General features: G+C 41.3%; 1 protein-coding gene across 6 annotated transcripts in view; it reads right to left on the minus strand.

The window, feature by feature from the left end:
* The window catches only part of CELF1 (CUGBP Elav-like family member 1), a 104071-nt gene that overhangs the window by 94553 nt on the left and 503 nt on the right, over positions 1 to 9015 (minus strand). The gene's annotated exons all lie outside the window — the stretch shown is intronic.

Raw genomic sequence — 9015 nt, forward strand, 5'->3', positions numbered from 1 at the left:
CAATCCTGCAATACCCTTACAACAGCTTTGCGACTCCTCCCCACAAGTCCCTTTTGAATTGGGACCCCCATGGTTATAACACCATAAAATTTCAGATATAAACATCTGAAATCATGAAATTGGCTATTTTTAAAATCCTACCACCATGAAATTGACCAAAATGGACCATGACTTAGGTATGGACCTATTCATGTTACACAAGAACCAGGGGTCACCCAATGAAATTAATAGGCAATAGGTTTAAAAAAAACAAAAGGAAGTATTTCTTCACACAATGCACAGTCAACCTGCAGAACTCATTGCCAGGGGATGTTGTGAAGGCCAAAACTATAACGGGGTTAAAAAAAAGAATGAGATAAGTTCATGGAGAATAGGTTCACCACTGGCTATTAGTCAAGATGGTCAGGGATGAAACCTCATGCTCTGGGTATCCCTAGCCTGTGACTGCCAGAAGCTTGGAGTGAACAATAAGGGATGGTTCTCTCAATGACTGTCTTTTCTGTTCATTCCCTCTGAAGCATCTGGCATTGGTCACTGTCAGAAGAGAGGATACTGGGCTAGATGGACCATTGGTCTGACCCAGTATGGTCATTCTTACATGGTGCACAAGATCCTGCAGGCCAGAAAGGCACCACCAATCTCAGCAAATAGGCTTCGATACTGGTTTCTAAGAGAGACATTTTTGACTTACAGCTTCATGATTAAAATGCTTTCTTTTTTTTTAAATGGCTCTTAAGGGCTCTATGGACGTTCAATTTATGCCACAGATTCTCTTTTGAATGACAGCTTTGGGCAAAAGGAAGGGAGCATGATCTCTTGGACTCTGTGAAACTCTGTGTTAATTTTGGAGATAAAGGTCTGGTCTGTTTGAAGAACTACCTTATTTTGGAATGTGCAGTACTGTCCTTTGAAGGGTAAGGCCCCCAAGCACCACCATCCTCTGGGCAGAGGTGATGACTACCAGGAAGGCCATCCTTGATGGGGATGAAATACATGGACACCTTCTGGAGATAGTGAATGCTCTAATGAATGCTCAATCAGGCTGTTGCGCTCCATCATGGAACTCAATATGGTTCTTAATGAATCCTAAGACAACTTATAAGGATGCAGCTCTAAAGAAGTGTATAATATCCAAGCATGAAGAAATCCTTTGCCTGTGAAGAAAGTACACTAGATAGCACAGCAACTTGATACTATAACATTGAAAAGGTGATGCCCTTATTCAAACTTGCCCATAAGAACGCCATAATGTGTAACAGAAAGCACAGAGCACTCACGTGTACTGCACCACTCGCTTGAACGTGAGCCAAGTTCTAGAACAGGAAACACAGTACAACCTCAGAGCTATGAACAACTCAGGAATGGAGGGTTTATGTAACTCTGAAATGTTCATAACTCTGAACAAATTCTTATGGTTGTTCTTTCAAAAGTTTACAACTGAACACTGACTTAATATAGCTTTGAAACTTCACTATGCATAAGCAAAATGCTGCTTTCCATTTTTTTTTAGTAGTTTACATTTAACAGTACTGTACTGCATGTGTCTTTTTTTTGTCTCTCTGCTGCTGGCTGATTGCATACTTCTGGTTTCAAATGAGATGTGTACTTGACTGGTTCAGTTCTTAACTCTGGTGTTCATACCTCTGAGGTTCTGTTGTATTAGGTCTAGTCTACATACAAAGTTGCACTAGTTTAATTGAAGGTATTACTTTAAACTGATTTAGTTAAACCACTGCAAAATACAGCATAGTCGTGTTCATTTAAACTTGGCTTATACTGGTTGAACTTGTTTTGATAAATTAACTGGCACAAGCTAAACCAATATTTCCTGTTTTAAACCGATGTGTGTGTCCACAAAGGGTTTTCACTGGCTTAAAATGTTTTAAAAATCAATTTAGTTAAGTTAAACTCAGGCCTCATGTGTGCAACCTGAAGTGTAATTTTCCTAGATGCTGGCAGAGTGGAGATGACACTTTCCAAGTATCCTCTCTCTTTCAATTGAGAGCTCAAAACCAGGCAGTTAGTCACAGGTGCTGTGGTGACAAATCCTGAGCCAAGAGCAGATCATGTCACAAAGAAAGGAAAAAGGTGGGTCTGAGCCATGTTAAGAGGACTAGCGAACCATAGCCTTCTTGGCCAATACAAAGCTACTAATACTATGAGTGCTTTCTCCCTCCTGATCCTCTGGGAAGATCTGAATACCAAGGGGAAAATGCATATAGCAAGCCTACTGGTCTCCTATGGGAGACAGCATCCGTGTCTACTGCCCTTGGATCCCTCTTTTGGGTGGAAAAGAAGGGACGGAATCATGCAGTTTGTATGTGATGCAAATAGGTCTACCTGCAAGACCCTGAATTTCCTCAGTTGGAGTTGAAACACTTCTGGTTGAAGACTCCACTCCACTTGATCTAATTGTTCCCTGCTTAACCAGTTCATCACAATTTCTTTCCCTGAACATGCAGAGGTCAGATGAACTAGAAATTTCACTCTGCTGAGGGCATCAAAAGGTGCACTCCCTTTTGCAGGGATGACAACTTTGTCCCACCCTGCTGACATACACCACTGCATTGGTGTTGTCCATCACAATTAAGACATGGGAGCTATTCACCCATGGGAGGAGAGCTCTGAGTCCATAATGAATTTCCCTGAGTTTTAACCAATTTATACTGTTTCCTCTCTGCAGTCCAAGTTCCCTGACCTCACCTCTGTGTTAGCTCCCCATCCTTTGAACCTGGCATCAGTATAAGCACCATCCTGCCCAGCTCAGCTATAAGAAATACCTTCACAAGGTTTTAGGCAGTTTATTATGCTCTGAATGAAGCTGAACTCTCCTGGTAGAAAGGGATAGGATGTGCAGAGTAGGACAGCAGAAAAGATTGGTGAGCTCTCAAGTACACTAGGGCTTACCTTAGTGTGTCCACACACAACACAAAAATCCCCAAAACAACAGGGAGTGGACTGAAACATCCTCGAGGATTCTGACCACCTTTACCAATAAAATTAGTCTGTTTTGTCTCTCCTGAGAAACAAAGATCATGGGAAATGTTGGTTGATTTTCATTAACATGTGTGCTAACCATTGTGGAGGGGAAAGTGTCTAAGTGGCTTCCTTCCCAACTCACAGCTTCCACTCCCTGCCATGATCGGGACTGTTCTCAGAATGTCTTGTTCAGCTTTGTTTCTGGGTGAATCCCTTACCAACAGGTCAATGACCAGTGGACAGAGATGAACCCCTTTTCTGCCTGACGGCAACTGCAAAGATAACATCTTTGTAAATAGCCAGAGGTAGTGATGAGCTAAAGAGCAACAATCTGTAATGGAAATGATGAGGTCGAAAGGTAAAATGAAGAAATCTGTTATGATACTGATGAATGGGGATGTGGAAGTCTGCATCTTATAAGTCAACTGAGGACAGAAAATCTTCTCTGTAGTCAGGGTGACTCTGGCATTTCCATTTTGAATCTGGACTTCCTCAGGAACTTTTTGAGATTCTTCAGGTTTATTGCCCTGTTGCTGCTTCATTTCTTCTTGACCAAGAATAAATCCAAATACAAATCTTGCTCCCTTTTTGGGGCTGGGACCCAAAGTGCAGGAGACGAAGAACAGCTAATTACTTTTGCCCATGTTTCTGAGGGTTCTTGAAGGAAGAAAAATGGATAAATCTGGAAGAAAGGGAACGAAGCAGATCCAGTATATACCCTCTTTCTGACACCTCTAGAAACCACTTATCGGAGGTGTTTCAAGGCCAACAATCTGCAACTGGCAGAGACAATCACCTACACACTAGTCCATCCCAGCTAGTTACAGCAGCAGTCATATTATAAATTGGAGAACCAGATGGTCTTGTGGAAATCACCCCCGAAAGACTGCCTTTGGTTCTAGACCACTCTCTTCTAAAGTAGCTGGGATTATCTCGTCTCCTAAGCCTGATGTTCTGGAAAGAGTGCTTGTGTCTGGAATAGACTCCTGTGAAGAGTAGCAAGGAGCCTCAGAAACTAAGGAAAAAATGGGTTGGGACAGGAGTCTGAAAGTGGGAGAGGGATCAGACTAGAAAGAAACAAAGGAATTGCCACCAGATTGGTGGCCACTGCCACTTGCTTCAGAGGAAGATGCAAGAAACCCTGTAGTATACACTTACGAAAGAGTCTGCCTATAGAGAAGTTTCTTACTAACCGTTGTCAGAGGCTGTCTTATGCCCTGAAACCTGAAGGTTTACATCCCTTCTGTTATTTTATTTCCTACTGAATGTAACTGTGGATGTTCTCATTATCCATATAAACATCTAATTCTTTTTGGATTCCTGCTAAACTCTTGACCTCTATAATATCTTGTTGTAGTGACTTCCACAACTAAATCAGTGTAAAAAAATATTTCCTTGGGACCCATTAATCTTTTGCCATGGTAAAAACTGAGTGAGTCATTCCTACTTTTTAGTTCCACAGCCAGCTTCTAACCCATTACTGTACTGTGTCTTTCGCCCCATGACTATTTAGCTTTTTTAACAGCCTTTTCTGAGGGATTTTGTCAAAGGCATTTTGAAAATTCAATTATTCACAATATCAACATGTCTAAAAATGCTAACAGACTACAGCATGACTTTCCTTTGCAGAAGTTGTGCTGGTTAGTCCACATATCATACCTATCTATATGTTTTAATTCTATTTTTAAATACAATTCCTATCAATTTAGCTAGTATCAAAATAAGGTTTATTATTTTGTAATTCCTTGGATTGCCCCTAGCAACTTTTCTAAAGATGTGTTGCCGTCCAGCTCTCTGGTATAACAGCTAATTTTGATTAGAAATGGCAGATTTTTCTTGGCAGTTCATTAAGTTTCTTCAGAACTCTTGAATTTATAGCCTCTAATCCTGGTGACTTGCTGCTATTCATCAATTTGTTCCAGCACCTTTTCTTTTGATATCTTAATCACTGTCAGTATCTCATTTTTATATCCTGAAAAGTGCAGGTCCAGGCTAACCATTTAGCTAATCTTCCTCTCCATACATTAGCACAACCAGAGTGCACTGAGCCATGTACTGCTGCTCTCGCCATTCTGTGTTTATGCCCTCCAGCTATGAGATATCTGCCCAGGTTTTCCCAGAATACATGGAAAACCATAGGAAGGCAAAGTGGAAGATATGAATGCCCAAATAACTATGATGGCAGAAAAGCTGCTGTATGAACACAAACTGAATGGTGTTACTGGTAACTAGCTAAGGTTACCATACCTCTGACTGGTTAAATCATAGTTAAAAACTTTAGGATATGCACAGCTTTGCATGGCTTGTAACTGTTAGGTGTGGACTGTGGAAAAGGCTTTTTTAGTGTCATCTGGGTGTTGAACTTCACACCTTACTGAAGCGAACAGAATAGGAAGGAGCAAGTCCCCCTACCTTACTGCTGCTGGTACTGGCTGGAAAAAGTTTTCGGTAAAGCTGATTTAATAGAATAGGCATTGTTAAAAGACAAAAATACTGCTAAAGGCAAGTTACGGCTCTGTAGAAAAGTGGGGGGAGGAATAATTACGGATTCTCTCTAAAAATGAAAGACTCCATGACTATTTCATGCCTAAGAGATTGCCCCTTCCCCTTACATCCAATCTGGTACTGGCTGTTTCAAAATGGCCAAACTCGGTAGCATCTATGGCAAAAGAAGAGAGGTAAAGGATAACCCCATCACAATATAACAGATATTCCAATCATTCCATCTATCAGAAAGAAGAAAGTTACTAAACAAGCATGTCTTAAAGATAATAAAAAAATATATAATAATTAACTAAGAAGCTACCATAGTGACAATCTATAGCTTACAATGAACATGTGGGGAAGAAATGGCCTGTACATTACTGAAAGGCAAGTTCTACACTTTTACATCACTGTAGACAAAGCACTTAAAAAGTAATCAATTTTAAAACGTATATCTGAGCTTTCAACAGCTTTTATTACTTAAAATTGGATAATTTGAAAGTGATTTACTAGAATTAAATTTAACAAAAGTATTCAGATGTTTCTTCCAACAATAGTTACAGTTCCTGCTTTCTTAGGAATTCAAATACAAGCAAGGCCCTGATCCTGCAGACACTTATGCATGTAAATAATTCCAGCTGGTTTAATGGGATTACTCAGATGTATAAATTTAAGCATATAATTAAGGCTTGGTCTATATGTAAAAGTTATATCAACGTAGCTATGTCATTCAGGGTGTGAAAAAAAAATCCCACCCCCCTGATCATCATACCTATGCTGACAAACTCACTCCCACTCTTCTTCCCCACTTCCCTCTCTGCACTGTAAAAGAGGGCTTCTGTCACAGTAGCTAATGTTGTTCAGGGAGGAGGTACTCCTACACTGACAGAAAAACTTCTATTGATGTAGGCTGCGTCTACCCGAGGGAGCTAGGCCGGCATAAGCACTAACGTAGATATAACCTACATGTTTGCAGGATCAGGGCCTCAGTCCTACTCTCCAATACAATATTAGAATCTTGTGCCAGGAAATAAAATGGCATCTATAATCATTGTGGAAGAATGCAGCTACATTACAAAATATCATACCATTTTTCAGCACTGGTACTAGCAACAGTTTTAAGTGCTCCTGTAGACTGGGCTCAAGCGTTTTTTGCACTATGTCTTGAAGCCCCTTATCTAGTGAATAGTTAAATATCTAGATTCTAGGGGCTAGATCCTGCAACTGGATCCATCTAGGCACAATCCATGCACCTGAGTGAGTAGATCCCCTTTGACTTCAATGGGGTTCTGTGTTGGCAGACCTGCACCTGGGCAGATTCAGATGCGGGATATAATCCTAAACCGCACACAACAGGAGCTTGCCTACCACAGGCAGCCAGGTGAGTATCAACTTCAAATATCTGACACACTAGGGTACAGGGCTCTCATAACACCCAAAACAGCCAGTGCTGCACCACTACTGGCTGCTCAAGATTTGGGTCTTGAAACAGCTCTGGAAAGAACAACAGAAAGTTCTTAACAGATTCCTAATGATTTGTAACATTTTATGTAAGGGATAGATAAGAAGATAGAATATATCATTATGCCACTATATAAATCCATGGTACCCCTCACATATTGAATACCGTGTGCTGTTCTGGTCACCCATCTCAGAAAAGATGTATTGGAACAGGAAACAGTGCAGACAAGGGCAACAAAAATGACTGGCGAGGCAGAACAGTTTCTTTCTGAGGAGAGATTGAAAAGACTGGGACTGTTCAGCTTAGAAAACAGAAAGCTGACGGGGGATATGGTAGAGATTTGTAAAATCATGGATGCTATGGAGAAAATGAATAGGGAAGCGTTATTTATCCTTTCACATAACATAAAAAGGTGGGGTCACCTGATGAAATTAACAGCTGGCAAGTTTAAAACTAATCTAAGGAAGTACTTCACACAACACACAGTCAACCTGTGGAACCCATTGTCAGGAGATGTTGTGAAAGACAAAAATATAATTCGTTTGGGAAAGAATTAGACAAATTCACGGAGCATAGGTCCATCAATGGCTATTAGCCAAGACTGGTCAGGTTGCAACTCCATGCCCTAGGTGTCCCTAACTTCTGACTACCAGAAGCTAGGACTGGTCATCAGGGGATGGATCTCTTGATAATTGCCCTGTTCTGTTCATTCCCGAGTCATCTGGCACTGACCACTGCCAGAAGACAGGACACTGGGCTAGATGGACCACTCATCTGACCAAGTATGGATCCTCTTATGTTCTCATGTGAATATTTGATGTTCTTGCACTAAAAAAAAAAAAAAACTACACAGCTACCTACAGCATCATTGAGAGCAAGCACACTGAGGATTTAGGATGTTCACACAGTGTCATAAACCCCATTTGTTAAACTGAGCTACAAAAAAGTGTTACTGAAAGGTACTTAAAGGCACCTGTAGTGAGTTTGGCAATTACTGTAGTCACTGGTTCTAAGACAGTAAAACTCTCAAGCCCAAGAAAAAAAGATGAGCTCTGCAACACTATCAGGTTATCAAGTCCAAGTCCAGCAGACCAAAGTAGAAACACATTAGAATCAGAGGCCCCTCACACATAACTTTCTGCTTTCTCTTTTCTAGATCCAGGGAGTTCCACCTCAAGCACATCTTGATCGCAGTTGAGACAGTATAGCACAAGGAGAGCATTTTAGACGTTTCCCTTACACCTACCAGCATGAGGACTGAGCCTACAATTTTACATGTGAAAAACACTAGCACACCCCATTCCCTGAATTTAGAGAAATAAAAGTTCTTTAACATATTTTATTGTACCATTGTCTTTCAGCTTCCAATTCAATAAACTTGTTTTTTTCTAAATAGCTTACTCTTTCGACAAGGCTTTTGTTACACCTTGTTTTCTCTTCTCATCCTCATTCTAGGTTTTCTTTCCTATTATCTCTCCCCCACCAAGTCTTTATATCTTTCTTTCCCTGTACTATTCTCTACCTTTTCCCCTGTATTGCCTCTCTCTCACACATATTTAGCCCAAAGAGGTCTCCGTTATGTACTTTCCTTCCCCTTTCCCATTCTCTTACTCCCTTACCATTTACTCACCCTAAATGAAAGCCTATCATCTGAATATGACATCTCATCCAGCTTCCCACCACTGTAACACTTCACCAACCCAAGAAACTAACAGAGCTGAGTGAGCCAGCAGAGAGATATGAAAAATGGATTGGAGCCGAGTATCTGTTGGACACCAGCTGGAAACCGCAGAGACATTAAAGGACATCAGCCCCAAAACGATATCAGGACGGCGATTCTGTTTCCTTTCAGCATTTTCAAGGGATGTTCTCATGAAATGTAGCCAAAGCACGAACCCCTAGAGGGAATTTGCTCACTTCGTAGCCAGAAACATCGCAATCCATGCAAAGTGCCCCCTTCCCCATGGACGGCGCCATTAACTTGTTCTGGAGCTTTACGGCCCCTGCCCCAATTAGCGCAGTTAGCCCCAGACAGGGCACACGGCGCGGCACCGCCGGCTCACACACCCCATTGGCGCTTCTAGGGAGCT

This window comes from Chelonia mydas, chromosome 6, assembly GCF_015237465.2.
Source record: "Chelonia mydas isolate rCheMyd1 chromosome 6, rCheMyd1.pri.v2, whole genome shotgun sequence".
Taxonomy (NCBI): Eukaryota; Metazoa; Chordata; order Testudines; family Cheloniidae; genus Chelonia; species Chelonia mydas.